The sequence below is a fragment of the Rhinopithecus bieti genome, unplaced genomic scaffold (assembly GCF_001698545.2).
Source record: "Rhinopithecus bieti isolate Rb0 unplaced genomic scaffold, ASM169854v2 scaffold_61117, whole genome shotgun sequence".
NCBI lineage: Eukaryota > Metazoa > Chordata > Mammalia > Primates > Cercopithecidae > Rhinopithecus > Rhinopithecus bieti.
In genome coordinates, this window is record NW_016824934.1 from 2,259,503 (window position 1) to 2,286,672 (window position 27,170).

A 27,170-nucleotide genomic window follows, 5' to 3' on the forward strand; every position below is an offset into this window, starting at 1 on the left:
ATATTAGGCCATTTGGAGTGCAGCAAAGCAATCAGTTAATGAAACTATATGTTTTGGTGAATGTAGTCTAAGTATTAGTGTGTACTTAGGAAGGAGTGGTGGTGGTGAAGTCAGAAATGGGAAGGTAAGAGAGTGAGTGCCTTGTTGAATGGGAGAATAACTTGTTTAAAACGACACAGCCTTCCAAAAATCCATCTGTGGCATCCATAATCTTAATAGGTGGAGTAGAACATTTAGAAGCAGGTTCAACATGGTTGCCTTTTGCCTGAGAAGCAACTGGACTGTGAAATGTCCATCGTGTACTCTGAAGCTTTCTTTCTCTACTGTTCCCTCTTGGAGCATTATAAAATGGAACAGATGAATGTAATGTAACATTAAAACATTAGGACTCATGAACATTATACAGGTGGAAAAAATCTCTGTTTTAAAAGTAAAAAGGCAAGTAAGTGACTTAAATATTCACCGTATGACAATATGGTGAATATTTAAATCACTCAAAAATGTAGTGAGGATGAATGGATTTCTCTTCCTATGACATGTCACCACATTTTACAGTTGTTAAACGTGGGGCTAAAAACAGCAACATTTTTTCCTTCCCCAAAGTCAAAGAGATTTAGGGTCATGAACAGAGAGCCAGAGCTTCTCTGCTTAAACATGTTGAGAAAGAAGGAACAGATACAAAGAGTCTTCCACTAGAATCAGCAGATGAAATCAAACCCAGAATGAATTCCATTCTACTTATTAACCTCACACTCCCTGGATTATAGAACAGTGTTTAGATAATGAATGTTAAAACATCATAAAACCTGACCACTTAACAATTGCTGCAAGAAAAACATACTATTTTAAACAGACCTTCTTACAACTCAGAATCTGGGCCTTATAATAAGACAGGATTTTATACTGGCCCAGGGTCAATTTTAAATACTAGTTTATGGGAATCTAGTAGAACTTTGGGGTACACATACTGAGTAAAGAGGCTCAAAAGTCAAGTGGGAATCTTTAACACTATATAAAACAGAATCACAGTTATTTTTCTTGATTGGATATTTTCACGACTTTTTTGGTGATTCATTTATTAGAATAATAAAATGACAGTTGGAATGGGCTTAGAGCTCATTCAAGTCTCTGTCTTTATAGATGAGGAAATGGAACCAAAATGAAAGGACCTATCCAAGGCCACACAGTCATAAGAAGGGTCAGAACTAGAACCATGGAGTTCTAATTGTGAGTTACAGAGTCCAGCCCTGTCTCCAGGACAGCTTGCCTTTGAATCATTATGACGTGGCTCAGTGTTACAGATTTCCTAGTGGTGTCCAAGAAACTGACACCCATCAACACAGGTTGAAAATGGCTCAACATCATTCATTTGCATTACACATCTAAGAGCTATAAAACAAACCCAGCGTGAAGGCAGAGTTTCCCCATTTGTCTCCAGAATGAGACAGACTATTGCAAAAACAGAGCTAATAAAACTCTGTCAACTTCAACAACTTGGCTAGAGGTCCTGATAACAAGTGACACCCTTAGCTTTTTACAGAAAACTTACAGTGCCTTGGAAGCATGTCATGTGCAGAATCCGCTACAGTTTCTTTGAAAATAACACAGTCAAACATTCAAAATTTAGGTGACGTTAATGCGGAAGAGAGGAGGAGGTGGTGGTTATAGCCATGTCTACACTACTCTTTACGGAAGACATAGATGTCAGTGGTCCTTCACTCATCTCAGAAACAACTCATGACTCTAGCAGCTTGCATGATGAAATGGAAGGTTAGGATGCAAGGGGAAGGTGGAGGGTGGAAGATGGGATTGGTGGGTCATATTAGATAGCAATATATGAAGCATATTGTTCCCAGATTTTGAGGAACTGGGGATCTCACTAGTTTTCATGGTGTGAACCAAGGAAATAGACTCATGTGATATTATCAAACCTTTTCTGTTTAATGTTTTATTCAACATCAAATGAGAACATAGAAGCATTGCTTCTAGGAAGGGAAGACAACCCCTGACTCCTTCATGAGTATTCTGCTCCAAGAATTGCAAGGAAGGTTAAGGATTGGGAGAAATGGGGGTAGGAGGAATGGGTGAAGTCAGGACTCAGTATGGTTGGCCCTCTATATCTGTGGGTTCCACATCTGTGGATTCAACCAACCTCGGATGGAAACTATTCAGAAAAAAAAAGTGGATGTTTTCATCTGTACTGAACACATCGTAGGCTTTTCTTTCTTGTCGTTATTCCCTAAGCAATACAGTATAACAACTATTTACAGATCATTTACATTGTATTAGGTATTATAAGTAATCTAGAGATGGCTTAAAGTACAATACATAAGAGGATATGCATAGGTTATATGCAAATACCATATCATTTTATATAAGGGACTTGAACATCTATGGATTTTGGTATCCTTGGGAGGTTCTGGAACCCATCCCCAGTGGATACCGAGGACTGTATTTGGAGTTGTGAGAAAAGACTGGTCATGTTTTCATTATCTTGTAGAGAAAGGAGATCCTGGTAAGGCCTTCCCTCCAAGCTAATTCAAAGTTACTGCTACCTGAGAAGCAGGATCTGGCCAGAATTTGGGAGAGGGGGATGCTGGAAGAAGAGGTCTATATTTTTAAAAAATGCTTAGGGGAGCAATGGAACCAGCAAAAGTTAAACCAAATAAAACCAGCATGCCCACTTACCTCTTTAATTTAGTCTCCCAAACAGATCATCATTTGAGTTATTCCACTGAAGTCAAGCATGAAATCTGTTTAGCTGGATAGCTACCCATTTCCTGTGACCTGCAAAAGAGATGCCCTATTCTTTCAGGATCCTTGGAATGCCACTGGAAAACTGGGAAGGAAAACTGAAGCCATGTGCCTGGGTCCACTGAGATCCACCACCCTTCCCCAACAGCCGTGTGTCAAGGAAACACAAAGATAGAGTGGATTTCAGCACCACCCAACCCAGACGCATGGCTGCTAGTTTATCAGCATAGGTCAATGAATGGTTTTAAGTTGCTATGGGTTTAAAGAGGATCTCTTAGTTGATGGGAATTTTAAATCTTTTTTTTTTTTTTTTTTTTGCGTGGGACCCTTTGGCAGTTTTGTAAAATGTACAGACTATTTTTCAGAATGTTTTTAAATGTGTAAGTTATATTGAAATTGGCCAGGCACGGTGGTTCATGCCTGTAATCCCAGCATTTTGGGAGGCTGATGTGGGCAGATCAGTTGAGGTCAGGAGTTTGAGACCAACCTGGCCAACATGGTGAAACCCTGTCTCTACTAAAAAATACAAAAGTTAGCCAGGCGTGGTGGTGTGTGCCTGTAATCGCAGCTACTTAGGAGGCTGAGACAAGTAGAATTGCCTAAACCTGGGGTATGGAGGTTGCAGTGAGCCAAGATCGTGCCATTGCACTCCAGCCTGGGTGACAGAACAAGAGTCTGTCTCAGAAAAAAAATATATATAAATATATATATAGAAATAAAATTATCAAGATATTTTTAAGAAACAAGTTTGTGATATATTTGTTTTCTTTGTTAGCACATCAAATGCAAGATCTAGTGGTGAGTCTAATAACTTCTGTGATATTGAAACAATGATAAGTGTTAATGATAAATTCAAAATATCCTCAACAACTATAATGTGATATGAAGGTATCTATGATTTCTATTGGTGAGAAAGTCACAGGTATTGCTAATGCATCTGTAGCTTGTTGTTTACATTCATAATGAAAAGAAATGCTAATTTTTAAATAGTGATTGGTAGAAAGGAAAATGTAAGTTTTTCATCCAAGTTTATGGACTTCTGCTTTTCCTTGATTGCACTTGCAAATCTCTTTACTTCGTCTTGAAGAACCCCTTAGAAGGAGGAAGAGGGGTGCAGTTCTAATAGTACCTTAGAGATATGAAATGAGATGGTCACAGCCATATGAGTAGATTTTGATTGGATTACACTGGGCCCAAGTTTGGAGTGTCAACATTAAACCTGTGATATAAGATCTTGTTCCTAAGATGAAAAGTAACTTTATATTGTAATCCTGTAGAGTTGAGATCTTGAGAAGCATTCCCTTGATAAGAGGACACTGGAGGAAGTGTCAAAATCACCTGTCAAAGTAGGAGAGTGGTAATCAAAGCCAGGAAGGACTTGATAAGGATGAGTGAATCACCTCTGCTTGGTGAATGAGCCCAGGGTGGAGCTCAGTCTCCATCCAGGGAGTCTTCGTCAAGCGAACAGAGCAAATCCCCAGAGAGGAGGGGATCTGCAGTAAGGGTGGGAGAGGCACATGTAGATCAGTGCAGAACAGCCTGAAGCCTGGGAGCAGAGAGCAGAGAGAGAGCCCAATCAGGACTGTCTTCCTGAAGAGTAGACAAGATAACGATTGATCATTTAAACTTCATTCAAATTAAAAACTTTCACTTATCAATAGATATTATTGAAGAAAATGGAAAGGCAAACCACATACTGGGAGGAAAATGTTCAAGACATATATCTGACAGAAGATTCATATCCACCATATCCACAATATATAAAGAGCTCTTACAAATCAAAAAGACAAATACAGACAACCTAAAGATCATAAATGTACAAAAGACTCAACAGACACTTCACAAAGAGGATATCCAAATGGCCAGTAAGCATTTGAAAAGATGCTCAATGTCATTAGTCATCAGGACATGCAAATTAAGCCTTCACTCAAATACACACATTGCAGAAGGACTAAAAAAAATAGAAATTCATGATGTCAAGTGTTGGAGAGGATATGGAGCAACCGGAACTCACACACTGTGGGTGGGAATGTACACTAGTATAACCACTTTGGAAAGCCTTTAGTATCTACTAAAACAAAGCACAAATCCATGCCCAAGACCCAGTAACTCCATTCTTAGTTATAGGCCCAACATTGGATTTGTCCACCAAAAGACAGGTACAAGAATATAGCTTTATGTATTTTATATATTTATAAATGTAAATATTCATTTATATAAATATCAACTTTACTATAGCATCAACCTGGAAAGAACCCAAATTGCAGTAATATTTACACATGGGACTATGATATAGCAATGAAAAAGAACAGACTATCACTACACACAAAGTGGGTGAATCATATAGTCATAATGTAGAGCAAAAGGAGCCAGATTTAAAAGAGTATACACTGTATGATTCCATTTATGTGGAAGATGAGAACAGGCAAAACAAATCTATGGCGATAAAGGTCAGGATAGAATTTACTTTTGCAGGGTGGGGAATTGATTAGGAGAGGACACAAGGGGCACCTTCTGTGGTGCTGAGTTATAAATACTATTGACTTTCTGAAAAGTGACTTGGAAATGCAGTCAAGCAAAAGCAGACTGCCATACTGTAGATTCACTCCTGACTCTGGTTTTATATTACAAAAGGATTTCACTTGGGCCATATGAGCATGAAGAGAGTACAAGGGCAAGCTACAAACTGGCAAAAGATTCTTGCCATAGATGTATCTGATGAAGGGCTTGCATCCAGTTAAAAATGTGCAAAAGACTCAAACTTTATAAAAGAAGATAGCCAAATGGCTAATAAGTGTAGGGAAAGTTGCTCAATATCTTGATTCGTCAGGGAAATGCAAATTAAAACCACAATCCCACAAAATAATACACACCCACGAAATGACTGAAATACCAAAGGTGGGCAAGCATTGAGCAATGGAACTCTCCCACACTGCTGATGGGAATGAAAAATGGCATAGTCATAGTGGAAACCAGCTGTATCTACAAATGCTAAGCATGTGCCTATCAGGCAAGAGCCCTGCGTGACTGGTCCAGGAGCCCCGTTAAATAAGAACAGGGAGAAGGACTTTGTCTAATGAAGTCTGCCAGGCTTAGGAAACTCTATTTCAAATGTTTGGGGTTTTTTGCCTTAGATTTCTAGCGAAGGTTTTTTTTTTTTTTTTTTTCCCCAAAATCCCAGCATTATATTGGTTTAATTAAAGGAGAAGGGGAATTGTCTGCTTCGTTCAAAATAGTAAGAGAAATGAGAAGTCCAGTCTGCTGGTGGAAATGGCTGAGTCAGCAAGAATACCTGGGAACACTGTGGAGCCCTGGAGTGAGTGGGCAAGTCAGGATGGTTCAAGGTTTCTCTCATGGGGCCCCAGGGGAAAAGACTGAGAAAGCTACTCACCTCCTTCTACCACTGTCCAGGAAATGCCCTATCACTTCTTAGAGCTCTGGCTGCCTGTGGGTGGCACAAACAACATGTGTGCCTTGCACAGAGGTATTTCTGCAGCCTTCACTTCTGTACTGGTAAGCCAGTGCTGCAGGAACTGGCATGGGAGCCTGGCAACAGAGTTGAGAATCCAGCTCGGGAGGGGAGGATGAAGGTGATGGAGGGGGGACTTGGGGTAAGGGGAGCAAAGTGGTCAAAGAAGTTAAGAAGACCTAAGCCAAGAAAAGCCTGAGGCTCAGCCTTCCAGCTGTCCTCTTGTCAGTCCATCCAACAGCATGGCCTTCTGGCCCCACATTGATGCTTCCCATGAAAATTGGTGCCGGGATGGACAAGCTCCAGGGTGACTCATAACAAACAGCAAACAGCACAAGGATGGCTGGGGATTTGACATCTGTTCCACGTCCCATAATGAAAACTTATTTCTCCTAAACACTGAGGATGGCAGCTATAAATACCAACCTTTGTGGCTTACTGTGAGGATATTTTTTCCTGGTTTGAGAATTTTCTCAGGAGATGCAACCAGTGATGCACCCAGACTCCCCAAGTCACATGTCAAAGTTCCAAGTTATGGCAACTCAGTCCTTGAACAATATGTGATGTACAAGATACTAGCCCTCTTGCGATATAAAGTTTTTTTATTTGTTTGTTTTTAGGTTTCTAGTAAACTTAGACCCCATTCACATGTCTTGTTCTGTTCATTTGACTTTGAGATTTGGGAGACTGACTTTTCAACCTCATATTCATTGTTGTCATCATCCACTGACATGTATTAGGCACTTACTGTGTGTTGAATGCTGTGTTTATCACAGAAGGGTTGTATATAAACTCATACAAGGTATCCATAGGATGACCAAGGTATTGTTATTAAATCCCAAGATACCAATCATTTATTCACTCAGAGAATTATTTTGTGAGCCTCCACTATGTGCCCAGTACCATTTGGCTGTTGGTGACACAACAGAAAGCAGAACAGAAAGAGTCTGTGCCCCGACAGGGCTCATGGTCCAGTGAGGGAGGAAGATTTTAACTTTTATTTTTAAATTTTATTTATTAATTTATTTTTTTGAGATGGAGTCTTGCTCTATTGCCCAGGCTGGAGTGCAGTGGTGCGATCTTGGCTCACTACAGCCTCCACCTTCCAGGTTCGAGCAATTCTCATGCATCAGCCTCCCAGGTAGCTGGGACTACAGGCATATGCCACCACACCCAGCTAAGTTTTGTATTTTTAGTAGAGACAGGGTTTTGCCATGTTGGACAGGCTGGTCTTGAACTCCTGACCTCAAATGATCCATCTGCCTTGGCCTCCCAAAGTGCTGGGATTACAGGTGTGAGTCACCGTGCCCGGCTAGGATTTTGACTTAGAAATCACTCTTCTGCCCCGTACACCCTGGCCATAGTCGAATCTGTGGAAAAATTAAAAAAAAAAAAAAAAAAAGAAATCACTCTTATCTGCACATTTCACATTCCCCAACCCTAAACTACCAAAAGAAGGTGGTAGTTAAGTTTAGAATCATCAGGGGTACACAGTGGGATAGAAACTCACTGCACTTTGAGAGGGTTATACAGATTGGCAGGGAGAAATAACCAAATAGGCCAAGGAGGCTGTGGCTGGTAGTTGCATCATACGTTGTAGGGGGTTTGTGGCTGTTTGAAGGAAGGCAGCTGTGGCATCCTGCAAACTAAGAGATGTGGCCATGGAGGAAGAACTGCAGGGCTGTTCTCATTTGGTTGTGTGAGGTCTGTTGCCCACCATGTGGTCGAGAATCCCTAAAGCTGATTTCAGAGAGTAGGTGGAATCTAGGGTGAGGGGGTGGGAGGTGGGGTTCAGGGCAGGTGGAGACCCAGACTGAAGGGAAGGATGTAGGCATCCTTCCTACAAGGCTGAGGGATGTTGTAGGCATCCCTCACCTTGACCCTCTGACTGGGTCTCCATAGACAAAGAAGAATGAAGGAAGAGAATTCAACAATATTACTACCCACTCAGAGGAAGGGAGAGAATGATGTATTTGCAGCTGCTGTTCACTTTACAAACACCTTCACGCATATGGTCACACTTGTTTCTCTTAATAGCTTTTGAAGTAGGCAAGGTGGGCCATTTCACAGAGGAGAGAACCGAGGCTTCTTTCTAATTAAGGTTAAAGGATTCGCTCAATACCATACCACTTATTAAGTGGCAGAGGGGGGACTTGAACCCACTTCCTCTGTTAGTCCTATGTTCTTTCCATAAGTATAAATATTATTATTTAAATTTGCAGAGACCCCCATCGAGGAGCCCAGAACCTCCGAAGGTGAAGGTTTGCTCCTGAACTTGGCAAATAACATTGACAATTCTGCTGGGAAGGAATCTTAATTTGTCAGAACACTTCCCAGAAGGGCTGCCTCTGTGTGCTGAAGAGAAAACAGATGTCAGTGACTAGTTCTCAGCCTGCAACATTCAGTCCACTTTATGATTCTCTTCCACAGGCATAATGAGACAGAGGGATGCCTCCCTGCCTGACAGGGCCAGTTTTATGCACATGGAATATAAATAGCTGTCTCTATCACATGATTCTAGAACTGGTGTCAGTAAACTTTCTATAAAGGTCCAGATAGTAAATGTTTTAGGTTTTTTAGGCCACATGCAATTTCTGTTACAACTACTTAACTCCACCACTGAGGCGTGAAAGCCACCATAGACAGTGTATAAATGATGGGGATGGCTGCGTTCCAGTAAAACTTTATGGACACTGAAATGTGCATTTCATATAATTTTCACATGTCACAAAATGTTATTCTTCTGATTTTTTTCAAGTATTTAAAAATATAAACACCATTCTTGACTTGTGGATTATACAAAACAGGTGTTGGGCAAGGTTTGGCTCACAGGTTTGAAAGACCAAAGAGGTTTCTCAGTCCCAAATATTGTCCCCACAGAGACCTGGATTTCCAACTTCCACCATCAGTTTCACCATCAGTACTCCATTCCTTTCTTCTCTTCTCTTCTCTTCTCTTTTGTCAGACAGATCTTGCTGTACTGCCCTCTGTTGCCCTGGCTGGAGTGCAGTGGCACAATCATAGCTCACTGTAGCCTTGAACACCTTGGCTCAAGCGATTCTCCTGCCTCAGTCTCCTGAGTAGCTGGGACTACAGGCACACTCCACTACTCCTGGCTGGTGCTCATTCCTTTTGGGTTTCACTCTACTTCTCCAGACTCTTCTTTATAAGAAGCAGGCATCCTGGGAGGAGGATGATTAGAAAGAAGCCTCGGTTCTCGGCTGGGCGCAGTGGCTCACGCCTGTAATCCCAGCACTTTGGGAGACCGAGGTGGGTGGATCACAAGGTCAGGAGTTCGAGACCAATCTGGCCAACATGGTGAAACCCCGTCTCTACTAGGAAAAATACCAAAATCAATTAGCCAGGCATAGTGGCGTGCACTTGTAATCCCAGCTACTTGGGAGGCTGAGGGGGGAGCATTGCTTGAACCCAGGAGGCGGAGGTTGCAGTGAGCCAAGATCACACCACTGCACTCCAGCCTGGGCGACAGAGCAAGACTTTGTCTCAAAAAAGAAAAAAAAACAAAAGAAAGAAAGAAGCCTCAGTTCTCTCCTCTGTGAAATGTCTTGCCTACTTCAAAGGCTATTAAAAGAAACAAGTGCAATCATACGTGTGAAAGTCAAAAGTGAACAGTAGCTGCAAATACATCACCCTAACTTCATTTTAGAACTTTACTATTAGATGTGTTAGAATGTAAGTGCCATGAGGGCAGGGCCTTTGTCTGTTTGGTTCACTGTTAAGTTCACTATTAAGTGTCTAAGACAAGGAACTGAGTTGCATAAATACTCTCTATAAATACTAGTTGAGTGGATGAATGACTTTCCCCTCTAATTTGAAAGATTGGAGCCACTATAAGAGATAGTTGGGGCAGTGAAGGCAAGGGGTGGTGGGTGAGTGGGCAGAGGTGACAAAGATAAAGCAATTGCTTAACTGATGTTCCTGCAAGCCCTGGCCTGGGAGGTGCTGAAGTCTGCTGATGCTCTCAGAAATCAGTGGGCTTGGAAGAGGCAGGACACAGGGTATGCCAGTGCCCACGGAGCCTGGGAAGGGAGTCAGGAAAGACCCGGCAGTTGCACACGGCACCCGGAGAAGTGGCACCAAGGCCCGATGGATTCACCCGATCCATTTCTGTGGAGTGGTGCAGTCTCTGCCAAGAAAAACTTTAGGACTTGACAAGATTTGGCAAGTCCCTGAAACATGGATTTGTGCAGTGTAAAGTTACATGGGCCTTTTGGGAGATGGGGCATATCCAAGAGACAGTGGAAAAGTGTGCTTGGGATGTCAAAACCCACTCTTCCTGCAGAAAAGTGCCAAGGAAAGGGAAGGCTAAAAGAGGGCAGAGAATGAAGACACACCGTCCCCATCCCCCTAAACTGGCCACACATTTTTCTGAGTCAGACACATCATAAAATGCTATAGGACTGAATGAATGCTATGAATGTGTATATGTTATTAAAAATAACCAGGGTTCCTCACTGCAACCACAGTGAAAAATACCAACCAGGATGCTTACTGAATGGAAAAGTTCTTGCAGATAAACTGTCCCAGTAAAGGACTCCAGCCTTGATTGCTCACCCTGAGTTTTCCTTACGTCCTTATGCAGAAAAGAATCACAACCAGCCATCCCCCTGGCTGCCCACAAATCTGATCCTCATCTCTTGTATATGGACTTTATATATATATTTATTTATTTGATAGAGTCTTGCCCAGGCTAGGGTACAGTGGCGTGGTATCAGCTTACTGCAACCTCCACCTCCTGGACTCAAGCGATCCTCCCACCTCGGCCTCCCAGTGTGTTGGGATTATAGGCGTGAGCCACCACACCTGGCCGCTTATTGATGTTGAAATCTGACTTGATGATTTCCCAAACTTATACAAGGATAGACCAGATCAGCCACTCTTTTTCTGGTAGATAAGTCAAGTGGGGGCCGAGCAAGACCTTCTAGATGTTGCTAGGGGGGTGAGGTTTCCACGCACCTGGTCCAGGATCCCCTGCATGGGGAGGAAGGAGGAACCGCTAGGGCAAACTGAGCTCTCCATATGACCTAGAGTCTGGACCTGCAACAGAAGAGGTCAACATTTGGGGCCAACATAAAAATCACGAAACTTTAGGGAATGCCTGTGATGCATTGTGGAGACATAAGCTTCAGGTTTCTTCCTTGATATACCCACAGCAGCATGGCAGAGAAGCTAAGACTCCACTAGACTCAGGATCATATCCTGGACCTTGATCTTACTAGCTATTTGACTTGGGACATTACATTGCCTCACCGTGGCTTGATTTCATCAGCTGTAGAGTGGGGGTGATATTTACCTCATTGACTTATGAGCATTGATTGAAATAAAATGTGTAATGCAACTAGTACAGTACCTGGCATATAGGAGGTATGTGATAAATAGTATTTGCTGTTATTTTTAACTGCAATTTAATAAAACAATTTCCTTTTGCTCTCAATTAGCAAGGCTTCAACTCCCCGTTGCCCAGCCTCCAGGAAGAGGAGGCCCTCCTATGCCTCCTGACATCCCATTGCCTACTTCTCAAACTTGTCTGCTGAAGTTCTCTCATGGAGACGACAGCAAGCAGGTGCCCAGTTGAGTATGGCTCAAAGTGGCCCTCCAGTCTCATGAAATTGTTTTGAAGTCTCAGCTTTAATTTAAATATGCTTGTTAACTTTGCATTTCACTCCATAAAATCTTTTGATATATTAAATCTTATCAGTTTGTTCTCCCAGAATTTTTGAGTGACTTCAAGGTTCTGTGAAGACAAATGTTCCCCTTAAACACATATCCCTGTTGGAGAATCTCACACTAACATCACCTCTGCCTGCGGCAGGTCAGTAGGTTTGAGGAGAGAGGCTTCAAGTTAGACCATCAAGGATGACTTCATGGAAATGGTGAGGCCTGGGCTGGCCTAGTAGGATATGGACTCATGGGAAGAAGGAATAAATGTCTTGAGCAGAGGTCTGGAGGTGGAGAACACAAATGAAACTCCCAAAGAACCATGAAGAAACTCGGTTCTGGAAACCAAGAACTAAGATTCCTTCTCAGCTGAAAGTCACTAATCTTTGTGTCTCACTCCAGTAAAACCCAATCCCACAGGAGTCAGAGTTGCATTCCAAGGCCATCAGTCACCTTCAGCAGCCACGCAGTCCCGTCTGTCTTCTCACTCACTCTGTACATGTTTTTCACCTGGACAGGAGCCCCTATACAAGCGTGGCTGGCGCCAGGCATTGCTCTCCAGCCTCCCTCAGGACTCACGGTCATTAAGACATTTCTCATAATGAGCACATAAGCCCCAACTCACCCAGCCCTCCCTGCCCATCTCAGCAGCCAGCCTTCAAGTTTCACCCTCCACCATCCCAGGCCAGGCACCCACTCACTGTGGGAATTGTCCTTGCTTTCCTCCCTCTCCCCTTCCTTCCTCTGTGAAGCTTCCTTCCTGGAAGTTTTAAGGAGAGGTCAGAGCCACAGGGAGGCTGAATTCTGATGCTCCATAAATTGAGACTGAATTCTCCTACATAAGACTGCCTCAGCACGCTCAGCTAACTTGCTTCTCTTCACCAGACCACTTCCGTTTTGCTCTTCCCATTTTAGCTGTCTTCCTCCAGGATCCTGTGGAGTCATCCAGGAAGCACAGTGAGGGGCAGTCAGTTGGAGGACCTAACAGTGCCTTCTGCCCCTGGCACATTCGCCACAGAAGAAGACTGCTCTGGGACTCACCAGTATGGGATGGTGCTGTGGCAGCAGTCTCCTTGGAGCTCACTGGATCCTTAGAATTATTTTGTGATGCTTGTTCTGCATCTTGAAATGACGACCTGTGCCTCTGGGACTCAGCTGCAAGGAAGACAAGTGGAAGGCAAGTGGACATGTTTTTCTGTGTATCCCAAAACAGGTAGCAGTGTCTTTGCAGGTGAGAGCCTTCTTTCCACTTGTTCCCTACAGTGCTGAGCATATTATAGGTCTTAATAATACTTGATGAAAGATGTAGTGGTTTCCAGCCAACATGTGTAGATATCTATCCCTCTTCCCCACATACACCGACATGGAGTATCGATTCTTTAATTTGGAAAGACAGAAGTTGCAATAGGGCAACATATAATGGTATTACAGGCTAGGCAATCAGATGAAACGTGGAGAACAAACTTAGGTGGTCTAAATATTACAGCCTAACTCTCCATCTGTATAATGGAGATAAAACTCCCTAAATAATAGGCATGCTGTGAAACAATTTAGCAAAGGTGAACATTTGGCAAAGGGTGCATCAAAGATTCCTCGTAGTAGTCATTTGCTTCTTTCTCACTTTGGTTGGTCATCAAATTTGAGTTGGTAAAAGTAAAATGGCTCCGTTGGAAGCTAGGAGAGAAAGATATATCCACTTAAGACAGTAGGAAGTCAATTCATGAAATTAACTCTTCCTCGATGGGGCCCTGAGGGAAAAATATGAAGAGCTCACAGGAGTATTTGGCTACACCATGATAGCTGTTTCTCTGAATGTTCAGTCCATGCTCTGCCTTCTGGGGTTGTGGAGATGGCTCCTCATAGTGCCATCCCCAAGCCACACCTGAGTATCTCAGCAGTCATGAGTTCTAGACTGGACAGACCCCGGGGCTGCTGATGCCAGGAAGGCCTTTCTTGGGCTCGGGCCTTCTTTGCCCCACCCTGGCTTGCTAACAGCCAGCACCCAAGCCTTAAGTTAATAGGAGACAAAGAGTGGCTTCAAAAGTCTCCTTAGGGCTTTGGGGAGGAATTTGGAGATGCCCGAAGGGGGTACAGGAAGAACAGATCCCATGCATCACTGCCTCTTGTCAGTAAGGTGGGTCATGGTGGATGGTGCCCATGGTACAGTCCTTTCTCCACTCTGGCAGAGGCTAAGATGCTGCCTCTTGATCAGAGAATAAGCACTTAAGGCAATCGTAACCAATGCCAGCATTCTCTATCCGCATGGACTGTGCAGACCTGACCATGGCTGAGAGCGCTTAATTTTCCAAACTAAACTGGGTAGAATTTGTTTAATATCTGTTTAGCTTCAACAATCCCATTGAACATCAAGAACAAGTCAAAAGACCAGTGAGGTTTTGACTACACTGGATTTGTTTGTTTTTGTTTTGTTTTACTGCTGTAAGGAGAGGGCAAACACTACAGAATTCTATAGAATGAAACCACTTTCTTAGTGAAATTGCCTTAATTTAGGCAGCAATTTCTTTCAGAAAGTTATTAAATCAGCAGAATGTGTCCCAGAGGCAGGCAGATAGGAGGAATAGGTAAAAAGTTTAAGTCATCTGCTTGGATCACACAGCACAGGAAAGCCAAAGGAAAGAAGAAAAACAACTTCTTCTACAATAGGAATTTGTTCTCATTCCTGGTTCACAATTCTTTCTGGGAAAGATGTGTGTGTGTGTGTGTATATGTGTGTGTATGTGTGTGTGTATATATATATATGTGTATGTATATATATTTTTGAGACAGAGTCTCACTCTGTTGCCCAGGCTGGAGTGCAGTGGCACAATCTTGGTTCACGGCAAGCTCCGCCTCCCAGGTTCACACCATTCTCCTGCCTCAGCCTCCCGAGTAGCTAGGACTACAGGCACCCGCCACCATACCTGGCTAATTTTTTGTACTTTTAGTAGAGACAGGGTTTCACCGTGTTAGCCAGGATGGTCTCGATCTCTTGACCTCGTGATCTACCCGCCTTGGCCTCCCAAAGTGCTGGGATTACAGGTGTGACCCACCGCTCCCAGCTGGTATATATTTTTATGTAAAACTTTTTCAAATTTGGTCTCCAAATTTAACCCAAGACAAGGCTGTACCGGTCTTGGAGGTGAAGGTCACACATATCAACAAAAAGGCTTCCTACTGTAAAATTCTCTCTGATCATCCTCTAAGGTCCTGTGTCTCTGTCTGTCCACTGTGGCTGCAGTGCTGTCCATAGCTGGAGCATTCCCGCCACTAGCTTCTTTGCTTCTGTTTCTGCTTCCAGACTGCCCAGAAAGGCTGGAGCAAATGTCATGACTGTGCAGACCAGGCTGTTGCAGAGCCGGGCTTCCATCTTCCGCTTCTCAATGTCATGACTGTGCAGACCAGGCTGTTGCAGAGCCGGCTTCCATCTTCCGCTTCTCAATGTCACGACTGTGCAGACCAGGCTGTTGCAGAGCCGGGCTTCCATCTTCCGCTTCTCAATGTCATGACTGTGCAGACCAGGCTGTTGCAGAGCCGGGCTTCCATCTTCCGCTTCTCAATGTCATGACTGTGCAGACCAGGCTGTTGCAGAGCCGGCTTCCATCTTCCGCTTCTCAATGTCACGACTGTGCAGACCAGGCTGTTGCAGAGCCGGCTTCCATCTTCAGCTTCTCAATGCCCTATTATTCATTCCTGCCTGACTTTCTATTCCGTGTCCTCCCTGCCTCAAATTTCCAAGCCACTTCTCTCTTCCCATCACCTTTGTCCCCACCCCTCACTCAGCACAGGATCTCATTGTTTCCTTCCCCAGGAGGCTGCCTGCACCCTCACACCTCTTGTGTTTACCTTCACTGTTTTCTGGTCTATGGTACCTTCTTCCTGCTGCTTTGCAAGCCCACCTGCTCCACCCCTTCCTGCCCCTCCCGTGATCCTGCTCCATCAGAGTCCCCTCTTGGGTGCTTTTCAATCTCTCCTTCCTTATGATTCCTCTTTAAATATTGCTCAAGGGCCCATCACCCAAAGAAAACTTTCCATGCAGTCATCACAGTGAAAATTCTTTAAAGCCAGGTGCAAAATCTTTCTGCCTCTACTTCCCACACCCTGCTCAGCTTCTCCTTTATTGCCCAACCCAACTGCCTCACGATCTCCCCTTCTTGGGTCTCCTTGAAGCATCAGAAATACCTTCCAGCCTTTCTTCTTGGAACTTCCCTCCCTTTTCCTCATGGCCCGTCTCCTACTAACCCTGCCATTCTGTGTTGTCTGTTGCACTGGCTCCCCTAGATGTGGGCATTCCTCAGAGTTCTGCTTTCCTTCTGTTTTGTTCCATTTATCTGTTTACTATTCCCTGGATAGTCCTTCTGACAGTCACCACCACCAACTCCAACTCCATGTGTCCAGTTGGAACTAGTGTTTTCTTTTCCCTTTCCCCAAATCCACTTCTCTCTCAGAGTTCCCAGTCTCTGTCCTGCCCATGGTCACCTTCTCAGGCACCCTGAAGAGAGCAGACTACTTGATGGCACTTCCCTTCCTCCCACCACACCTGACTGGCTGCCCCTGACCTCTACAGTTTCCCCAGCACCCATCCCCTCCCTCCAAGAACACTGCCTTTGCCTTGCCAGTCCTCCTCTCTGACCTGGGTTACTGAAATAGCCTCTGGTCCACCTGCCTCTAATATCATCCCTTCTTAGCTTGTCCTTTTTATGGCTTACAGGTTCAATTACGAATATATAGGTTGGGTTGTATCACCACTCACTCCATCCACAAGTCTCCAACATTTTAAGGGTTATCTCCGGTTTGCAAAACAAACCATCTAAAAACTCCTAATTCCACTTTTCACCCCCACCAACACACTCACACACACACATACACCCCACACACACCCCGCAGGTGCTTAACTTTCTCCTCCATTAATTTGGGACCACTCATCATTCCCCAGATACAATTTTTTACTTTTATTCCTTCGTGTTTTGCTGGTTGCTTGCCTTGGAGCATTATCCTCCCCTTTTGAAATCCTATTTGGCTTGTAAGGCTCACCGCTTTCATGAAGCTTTCTCCTGTTCCTCCTGGCACAGCACACTTCTTCCTCCTCTGAAGTCAGGTAGCATTTTGCCTGTTTCTCCATCACAGGACTTATTTCATCCTTGTCTTTTTTATGCCTGTATCCTGAAACAGCCTGGCAATATGGCTCTTATTATTATTTGATAGTGGCAACTTATTATTTGCTGAATGAATGAATGGATGAATGTGAGAAGTGAAATTATTATTTGCTGAAGGAATGAATGAAGTACTCCACTGTTTTATGGGTGTAGTAACTATGATAACTTTCATGGTATGCTGAGTGGTAGATCACAGCACTTTCACATATTAATAGCTCAGTTTTATCAGGAGCACAGCCAAGACCCTGCCAAGGCCCACAGAGCAGCCCTCCCAGCTTCCCTTCCCCACTGCTGTCCATTCTTCTTCCTGGGGCATGGACCTCTCTGCCCCTTTACTCTGGATAAGATTAAGTCTTGACTTTCATTAATCTTCAGTCGTCTAAAAGAGGAACTTTGCCCCCTTCACAGGGCTGCTGTGAAGTTGTCTGTTAGCCCTAACACTTGTTCCCCCACTTCTTTGCCCTCTACCCTGGCCAAGATTTCCCCTCCTACCGTTCAGATATTAGCTGAAATGGTTTGGATCTGTGTCCCCACCAAATCTCATGTCAAATTGTAATCCTCAGTGTTGGAGCTGGGGCCTGGTGGGAGGTGATTGGATCATGGGGGCGGCTTCCTCACGAGGGTTTAGCACCATCCTCTTGGTGCTGTTCTCATGATAGTGAGTGAGTTCTCACAAGATTTGGCTGTTTAAAAGTGTGCAGCACCTCCCCGCTCACTCTGTCTTGTTCCTGCTCCCACCATGTGGAAGCCTCACTCCCCCTTCACCTTTTGACATGATTGGAAACTTCCTGAGGTCTCCCCAGAGGCAGAAGCTGCTCTGCTTTCCGTACAGCCTGCAGAACCATGAGTCAATGAAACCTCTTTTCTTTATAAATTACCCAGTCTCAGGTATTTCTTTATAGCAGTGCAAGAACAGACTAACACACCAGCTAATCCAAGTTCTTTTCCTTTCTCCCTCTCATGATGGGCTTTCCTTGCCCATCATGTACACCTAAGTGGAGATCTCAGTCCCTATGTCTGCTTCCCAAGGACTTCTGCATCCAAGCTTCTTTTTGAATGATAAAATGAAAGGCATCGTCTCCTAGGAAAGGCAATTCAGGACTTAGGAAATGGGCAGGGGAGTTCTGAGGAAGTGAGATCCTTCCTCCTGCTCCTTGAATGCCATAAGCAACTATCTCTCTCCTTTATCTTGCCCTGCAATAAATTCAGGGAGGCCAGGACCACACAGAAGCCCTTCCCCTAAATACCATCCTAAAAGCAGCAAGAGGGAGACATGCAGAGGGGAGGACAGCCTGTGATTCTGGCCCGTCCCACGGGTGAGTCAGCACTCATGTGGTCAGCCCTCTGGCTCTTCTCCCCCAGCCTAGGGAGAAAATGCTGAGTCGCACACCTTGTGGGCAGCCATGGAACCAGAGGCTCCCCTGCTGCTCTCCATCTCCCCCTGCCCCAGTCAGCTCCGGTCCTCGTACCCACTTCTTGGCCTTTGATGAGAGGGCCTCGCAGGCTCCAGACAGCCGCCACCCTGGGAAGCCATCCCTCTAGCGGTCAGACAAAACGCAGGCTTCCAGGTAAGGGGCAGAGAAAGAGCCAAGAGTCTTGTGTCTCCCGTCTGTACCTGTGCAAGCCTGAGCAGGAGACACAGGGCCCCCTTCCTGGGCTGCGGGCAGAAGTGGAGCCAGCCAAGACCACAACCCGCCTATCCAGGTTTCCATTCATGAACCTTCTACAGGCTCAAGGCTGGAAGTTCGCCTTCTTTGCTGTGGCTTGAAGTGGTTTACGCAGACCGAGTCCAGATATGTAATAGCTGTTCGCTATTTTCTATGAGAAGATTTATTCAAAAATAAATTTAGCTAAGGGGGGAGGAAAGTTAAAAAAAAAAAAAAAAAGGAAACCAGAAGGACAGATTTTCTTATTGACTTGCTGCCAGGGATTGAAACATGGAGGCTGGCCTTCCTTTTGGAGAAGAGAGACAGCTGCAACATTTCACGGTGTAAAGTCAGCGAATTTCCACAGGCCCGCCAGCCAGGGACCACAAAATGGTTTCAAACAACGGCTCGCTTCATGCTATTTGTGTGTGTGCGCGCGCATGTGTGCGTGAGTGTGTGTGTTTAGAAAAAGGCAAGGGTGGGGGGTGGGCAAAGGGAAAGCTAAAAAGTGTCCTCGCCCGGCCGGAGTGGGCAGGGGCGGAGTGAGCAGATTAATGAAAATGTTTCGCTGGCATGAGGGGTTTGATTGCCCCACTGCAAAATTGCTTGCAGATTCGAAAACAGCATGTTTCATTTCAAACTCATTCTCTTGCCATACATTAGCACTTGTCAATGTAACCATTAAGCACAGGCAGTGCAGAAATTTAATTACAAAACCATTTATTTTATTGAAAGAAAAATAAACCCAAGCTACCTCAAATGCATTAGGTAGGTTCAAAACATGTTCAGCTGATAACACCCAAGGGTAGGGAGGCTGCTGCAGGAATAAATGCGTCTTTCATGTGCGGTGGGGACTCGATATTAGAAACAGCTGCCTCTAGGTCCTCTTTATTTAAGTTCAATTAGGAATTACAAAACAACCGAATTAATGAAGGGACTTTTTATATCTGCAGTCACTCATCTGTGGCATTCATTCTTCTCTTCCCAATTCACCTCCCCTTTTAAGTATTTGGATTAAAAATGCTAATTAGTCAAAGTGAACTTTTTATGGAATAGATCCCCCTCTCCACCCACTCTCCATCCCATCTCAGGCTTGTCTTTTGTTCTCCTAATGGGAGATTATGCAAGGCCTATCGTATTAAAGGAAATCACAAAAATGTGCTAAACACATCAAAAAGTCTCCAGTCTGTATCTTATTTATGCCTTCTTCCCTCTCTCCCATGTACGTCTTCCACACAGTTGGAAAGCCGGCAGCGTAAGGCTCTCTGGTGAAATACTAGATTTGGGTCGAGCGGCGGGCTGATGTCATGCTGGAGACCGCCTCTCCTGAGCACTAATGGGCTGCCAGTAACAAGTCTGTTTTACTGTTCTTCTGGAAAGGAAAAAAAAAAAGAGTTATAACCTTCGTGGTTTGGACTGATTTGTCAATTTAAAGTGCTTTTTTTTTTTCTGTCTGAGATATCTACCCACAATTTCTTACAGACATCTCCTCATGCAGTCCACTCAGAGGAAGAATCTGGAAAGGGAAGATTGGTTGTTTTTTCTAACTTTCCTATCAAGTATACAAACCTCTAAAATTTCAGAGAGGCATCTGTATTAGTTCGTTCTCATGCTGCTGATAAAGTCTATCCGAGACTGGGCAATTTAAGAGGTTTAATAAACTTACAGTTCCATGTGGCTGGGGTGGGTCTCACAATCATGGCGGAAGGTGAAAGTCATGCCTCACATGGTGGCAGACAAGAGAAGAGAGCTTGTGTAGGGAAACTTCCTTTTTAAAACCATCAGATCTTGTGAGACTTACTATCACAAGAACAGCACAGGAAAGACCCGCCCCCATGATTCGTTTATCTCCCATCAGGTCCCTCCCACAACACATGGGAATTATGGGAGCGACAAGATGGGATTTGGGAGGGGACACAGAGCCAAACCATATCAGCATCATTGGATCATTTGCATGGTGGGAGGTGGGGAGTGGGAGGCAGATAGGCACAGAGGGGGCTCTTTTCCTGCAAGTTCATTTTTAGGTCTTGTAACTACACTGATGTGCAGTAGCAGACCTTTGTGACATTGACTCAGTGATTGTTCTGCCTCTGTCACTACTGTCCAGTGTGAGACCTAAGGAGGGCTTCCTGGCCTGTTTCAGAAGGGCTTCCAGAGCTCTGTTGCCCCTTGCAAGACCACTGCCAATGCTTTCTGGGGCTACCCATATTGTCGTCTAAACTGCTCTGAGACCCACCAGGCACAAAGCCAGGCAGCTTGGAAATTCGCTGGATAGGCATGGCTGCCTCTGACCCCAGCTGCCTTGATCTGCCCTTAACACGTACTCTACATGCCAAAGACCCAGGGAACCCGAGGCAGGGAGAATACATTCAGAAAGAGAAATTCACCATTCCAGGGAGTAACCCTTTACCAATAGATTGTAGATAAGCACTTGCCTGGAGAAGAGAAAGGAGGGCAGAAGGAAGTGGGAGGAAGGAGTTAGTCATATTTTAATATTCTAAGACTTGGCATCTAACATGAGCCCTGCAAACCAAGGAGGCAGCAGGGTAGAGTGGGCCTCTGTGGTGTTACCACAAGTGCACCCAGCAGAGAAAATAGCAATATACTGCAAACATTCCCTGAGGGGTTCAAGAAGGTGACACCCTACTCTGACCCAGCCATGGAGAGATGCTTTTCTAAAACCATGTGTAAGAAAGAGCAAAGGGTTGGGCGGGGATGGGGGGCAGTAGGGCGGGGGTATGTGGGAAGAGAGGGCTGGATTGTTTAATGCACCGTTATTGAAGGAATTTCCACTCGGGTACGTATGTGCTGTAGACTTTCTGAACATCACATCTCACTCAATAAAAGTGCACGCCAACACCACGTGCTCTGTTTATGTCTCTCCCTATCCAGTGCACTGGATGGATGGATGAAGGCACTCTCCCAGGCTTCCAACTCTCGGTAAGTGTGCATTTTCTAATTACATTTCTCAGCCTGGGTTTCAGACAGGAGAGCTCAAAAAATGTATTCCAGTTTTACAAATAGCAACGGTTTTTTAAAGAAAGCAACTCAATGATTCAAGAATGAGGTCTTTTCTCTTATTCTTGTCTTTAAGAGTAAGAAGGAAACTCCCAAGAAACAGAATTGGTTTCCTCTCCCAGGAGTTGGGTTGTAGATGGAGCATGCAAGTTCTTCAAAATGATCCCGTGGCTTAGAAGCAAGAAGAGGGGAAGGTAGAATGAACTTGCATCCAAGGGGCCTTCTAGAGAGTGTGGAATCCTGAATTGTGCATAACAGAGTGTGCCTGGGAAACAGGAGACCTGGATGTCCACCCAAAGCATCATTTTAACAGGCAAAGCTACTCCTTCTCCCTAAGGAGCTACAAAACCCATAGCAAGATCATGTGGCAACTAGGTCCACCTGCTTCAAATAGGGTTTTCTCTCCCGCTTTGATCCTTTACCCCCACTCATTTCCCTTCTCTGTGACACACAGAGTAGATAACACCACCTTAGCATTGAGTTTTAACCATTTATTCACATATATTTGTTGAGTACTATATTCTGGGCATTATACTAGGCATTGGGGATTTAATGAAGAACAAGACAGACAAAGTTCTTGCCATTGTCATTTAAATCCCAGTAAGGGAGGTAGACATGAATCAGGTAAACAAATAAATGAAATGGCCACAAATTGTTAATGCTTTGAATGGAATAAATTGAGCATTAGAATGGGCTTTAATGGGAAGGTTTGTCTGAGGAGAAGAGTTATGCTAGATCTAAAGGCAGAGAAGGAGCCAGCCCCATGCAGAGCTGGGAGGAAAGTGGCAACAGTGACAGATGCCACAGGCAACACAAAGCTCTAATACCCATGAGAGTATGGCCTGACTGGGATCAGCCAGAAGGCTGTTGTGACTAAGTGTGATGAGTGAGGTTGGGCAATGGCACGGACACAGAACATCCTACATGTAGTGGGAAGCCACTGAATGGATTTTAACAATAGATGAGCATATTCTGATTTATGTCTTAAGAAGGTGATTTTCTGCAAATATGGAAATGAACTGGAGGTGGGCAAAGGTAATAACAGGGAGGCCCTTCAGAGGGTATTGCAGCCGAAGTGAGAGATGGTGGCCAGAATTGGAATGGTGGTGAGTGTTCTGCTTCTTTTTGTTTCATGTAGATTGATTTTTTTTTAGGCAGTTTGAGAGTTCTTTGAGAACAAAGAGCTTATTTTATTTTTCACAGGAGAAAGAAGGAGCAACACTCCTCACCATCAGAACCTTCATATGATGCAACAAGAACATACTTCTCTGCTTAGTCTTCAGTGCGGGGCAGCCTGACACAGGCTATTCTTCTGGCCGCCTACGCCATCACTGCCCCTTTGGGGGACATGAGCATCATGTCCCCCAAATACTTCCTTTTTCTCCCTCTTCCCAAACCATGACAGGCCTTTCCCAGAGCCCTTCTACCTAGAGTGTTCTTCTTTCTTTATGGCAAAGCCTGGTTTTTCTTGCTATCTAAATTGTCTAATAAAATACCAACTCTCTGAAGGCTTTCCCTGACTCCCTGGTGTAGTGGCAACAAAGTGCACCTCTGTGCTCCCATGGTGCTTTGTTCATGTCTAGAGTTTTGCACCTGCTCACACCATGTTGTACACTCTGCTTGAGTGTCTATCTCCTAACCAGATCCCTAGCCCCTGGTTACAAACTCATTGCCAAATCTCAGCCTTTTCTTTAAAGAGGAGTCAAGATGACGATAGATTTTGAATGTTCTTTGAAATCATGTTATTACATGGTTAATATTAATAAATCTTATTATTATAAACTTCTATTGTACTTTATATTTCCATTAAACTTTTCAATAGTTTTCAAAGTTTAACTTCTATTAAACTCTTAAAACTTTTAACTTCTATTAAACTCTTAAATCTTAGCATAATAAACTTCTATTCTACTTTAACACCTAAGCTGTGGCCTCAAATTTAAACAGAAAACAGGCCTGGTAGAATGTAAGTCCACTCTCCTAATGAATGGCTGAGTGTGTGAATTGGAAGATTGATCAATAGAAATTATCTAAAGACAAGAGGAAAAAAAAGTTGAAAAAATGAACAAGCCTCAGGGACATGTGTGACAATATCCAAATGTTCCATATGCAGTTAATTACAGTCCCAGATGTAGATAACAAAGATAATGGGGCAGAAAATATATCTGAGAACATACTGGCTGAAAAACTTCCAAATTTGTTGAAAGACATATTATAGATCCAAAAGCACAGTGAATTCCAAACAGGATAATTTTGAATAAAATCCTATCTAGGCACATCATAATTAACTTCCTGAAAACCAAAGATAAAGAGAAAATCTTGCAAGTACCCAGCGAAAAATGACCCATCACTTATGGGGCCATGACTCAAATGACTATGGACTATCAGTGGTGGTGAGGGACTTACACTGTTTCAAGGTTTCTACATTTTACATAAAGAAATGCAATATTAACTAAATATACTGTGAAAACAGAAGGATGTTTGTGTGATAATCAGATCAGCCATTTAAAAACGAATCCAATGTGATCTAAAAATCTAACAAATAAGTTAAAACAAAATTATAAAATGTATTCAAACAATTTAAAAGGCAGGAAAGGGGAACAGAGGAACTAAAAACAAAGTAGACAACAAAAAAGAAATACAATCTATTAACAATCATATTAATAATTACATTAAATGGTAGTGGACAAAATATCCCAGTTAAAGGGCAGAGATTACCAGAATAGACTGTTCTTTAAAAAGCAAGATCTAACTCTATGCTGACTAGAGGAGATGAACTTTAAAAATAGAGTCAATTAATAAGGAAGACATAATCATAAATGCATATGTGCCTAAGAATAGATCCTCAAGATACATAAAGCAAATCTTGACAGAATAAAAGAAGAAATAGAACATTTTACAATTATTTTGGGGTATTTGAATACTCTCTCTGCAATTGGTAGAAAGCAGGACAAAAAAATTCAGTAAAGTCATAGGGAATCTGAGCAGCCATATCAACATCCCAGCCTAATTGATGTCTATAGAACACTATACCCAGTAGGTGGAGAATACACATTTTTTCCAGCTGTACATACTCACCAACAAGGACCATATCCCAGGCTATAAGACAAATCCTGAAATAAATTATAGGATTGAAATAATAGTAGGATAGATCCTCTGATCACAATGTAATTAGGAATCAATTAAAATAAGTTATCTAGGACAATTAAAACAAGTTATCTAGGACAAATCCAAATAAATATATTGCACTTCTAAATAATCCATAGGTGAAAGAAGAAATCATAGAGAAATGATAAAATATTTAAAACTTAATGATAGGGAAACTACAACATAAACTAAAACAGTGATTAGAGGGAGTTTTATGGCTTTGAATTCTTACATTAGAAAAGAAGAAAGGTTTAAATTCAGTGATTTAAAATTCCACCTCAAATCCAAAGTAAACCAAAGTAAGTAAAACAAAGAAAATAATAAAGAGCAGAAGTCAATGTAATAAGAAACAGATAAGCAATTAAAAAAATGAGTAAACCCTAAAGTTAGTTCTTTGTAAAGAATACAAAACCTGATAAATTTTGTCAGACTTTGTAAGAATAAATGGAGAACAAAAATTACTAATATCAGGAATGAAAGAGGACTTATCACCACAGAAATCACAGACATTAGAATGTTAAAAAGAGAATATAATAATAGTTCAAGGAACTTTATACTAATAATTTCTGCAAAATAGTTGAAATGGACAAATTTATATAAATATAAATCATCAAAATTTACACAAGATGAAATAGAGAATCTGAATTATAGGCCCGGGTAATTTCACTGGTAAATTTTATCAAACATTTAAAGAAGAGATAATATCAAACTTTCACAAACTTTTAAAAACTAGAGGAGGACAGAGTACACCTCTCAATTTGGTTTATGGTACCAGCAAAACTCTAATACCAAAGCATGACAAAGACATTGCAAAAGGGAACACTACAGGCCAACATCCCTCATGAACATAGATGCTAAAATTTATAACAAAATATCAACACATTAAATCCAACAATATATTAAAAGGAATAAAACATCATGAGCAAGGGAGACTTATCCTGGGAATACAAGGTTGGTTTAATATTCAAAAAATTAATATACCCCATTAAGAGAATAAAGTAGAAAAACCATACAATTATTTCAATAGATGCAGAAAAATTATTTGACAACATTTAATATATGTTCATAATAAAAACTCTCAGCAATCTAGCACAGAAAAGAACTTCTTCAACCTGATAAAGGGCATCTTTAATGATGAAATATGGAACGGTTTCCCAGCAAGTTTGGAAACAAGGCAAGGACGCCCACTCGTATAACTTCTATGCAACATTGTACCATCAGTCCCAGCCATTACACTAAGGCAAGAAAAAGAAATAAAGCTTTTAAAGATCAGAAAGACAGAAGTAAAATTGTGTCTATTTGCAGGTGATAATTTTTTTGTGTAAATAATTCTAAAGAATCTACAAAACTACAATTAGAACTAACAAATGAACTTAGCAAGGTCACATGTTACATGGTGAATATATAAAATTTATTTTATATTTTATTAATTTGCAGCAAAAGAAAATGAAATTGAAAACCATTAATTTACAAAATGACAAAATACTTAGGAATAAATTTAACAAAAGATGTGCAAGACCTATACACTGAAAATGACAAAATATTGCTGAAATAAGTTGAAGACATAAATGTATGGAGAAACATACTGTGTTCACAGATTACAAGACTCTGTGTTGTCAAGATGTCAGTTCTCCCCAAATTTGTCTATAGATTCAATGTGAAATTTTAGTAGGCTCTCTTTGTAACAATTAATAAGTCCATTATAAAATGTATATGAAAGTACCAATAACCTAGGATTACCAATACATTTTTTATAAAGAAAGACAAAGTTGATAGTCTTCTTGACCAAAGAACAGATGTGTAGATCAGTAGAACAGAATAGGGGGTCCCAAGATAGATCCATAAATATACTATTGATTGGCTTTCAACAAAGGTGCAGGGGTAATTCAATGAAGAAAGAATGTCCTTTTCAATAAATGGTACTGGAACAATTACATGTTCACATACTCAAAAAAAAGAAAGAAAAGATGAAAGGGAGGAAAAGACAAAAGAGAGAGGAGGAACCTCTCACTACCCTCCTTACCTTGTAGCATATTCAAAACTAAAAATAGATCACAGACCTAAATATAAACCTTAGACTCTACAATATCTAGCATGAAATATAGGATAAATTGTTTGTGACCTTGTGTTATGGTTTTAATGTATATTCCCTTCAAATCTCAGATTGAAATTTATTGACAATGTAATGGTATTGGGAGGTGGGCCTTTGAGAGGTGATTAGGCCACGAGGGCTCCACTCTCAAAGATGGGTTTAATGCCTCTTGAAAAGGGCCTTTGGGGGTAGGTTCTCTCCCTTTCCTTTTCCAC

The 27,170-nt window shown here is 42.6% G+C and overlaps 2 long non-coding RNA genes across 3 annotated transcripts in view; one reads left to right on the plus strand and one right to left on the minus strand.

Moving 5' to 3' along the window:
• Nucleotides 1-1,917: 1,917 nt before the first annotated feature.
• Nucleotides 1,918-27,170, minus strand: part of LOC108522475 (uncharacterized) — a 91,915-nt gene continuing 66,662 nt past the window's right edge. The window contains exons 2-6 of the long non-coding RNA XR_001883486.1: nt 19,928-20,073; nt 18,671-18,873; nt 16,934-17,062; nt 2,689-2,787; nt 1,918-2,164 (exon numbers count right to left, since the gene is read on the minus strand). This is a non-coding gene — a long non-coding RNA (uncharacterized LOC108522475). The remainder of the gene's footprint in view (nt 2,165-2,688; nt 2,788-16,933; nt 17,063-18,670; nt 18,874-19,927; nt 20,074-27,170) is intronic.
• Nucleotides 12,899-23,232, plus strand: LOC108522474 (uncharacterized). 2 transcript variants are annotated; one of them, XR_001883484.1, is made up of 4 exons: nt 12,899-13,133; nt 21,594-21,641; nt 22,709-22,825; nt 22,923-23,232. It is a non-coding gene; the product is annotated as an uncharacterized LOC108522474 (long non-coding RNA). The 2 variants fall into 2 exon arrangements; XR_001883485.1 differs by lacking the exon at nt 12,899-13,133 and adding an exon at nt 18,455-18,623.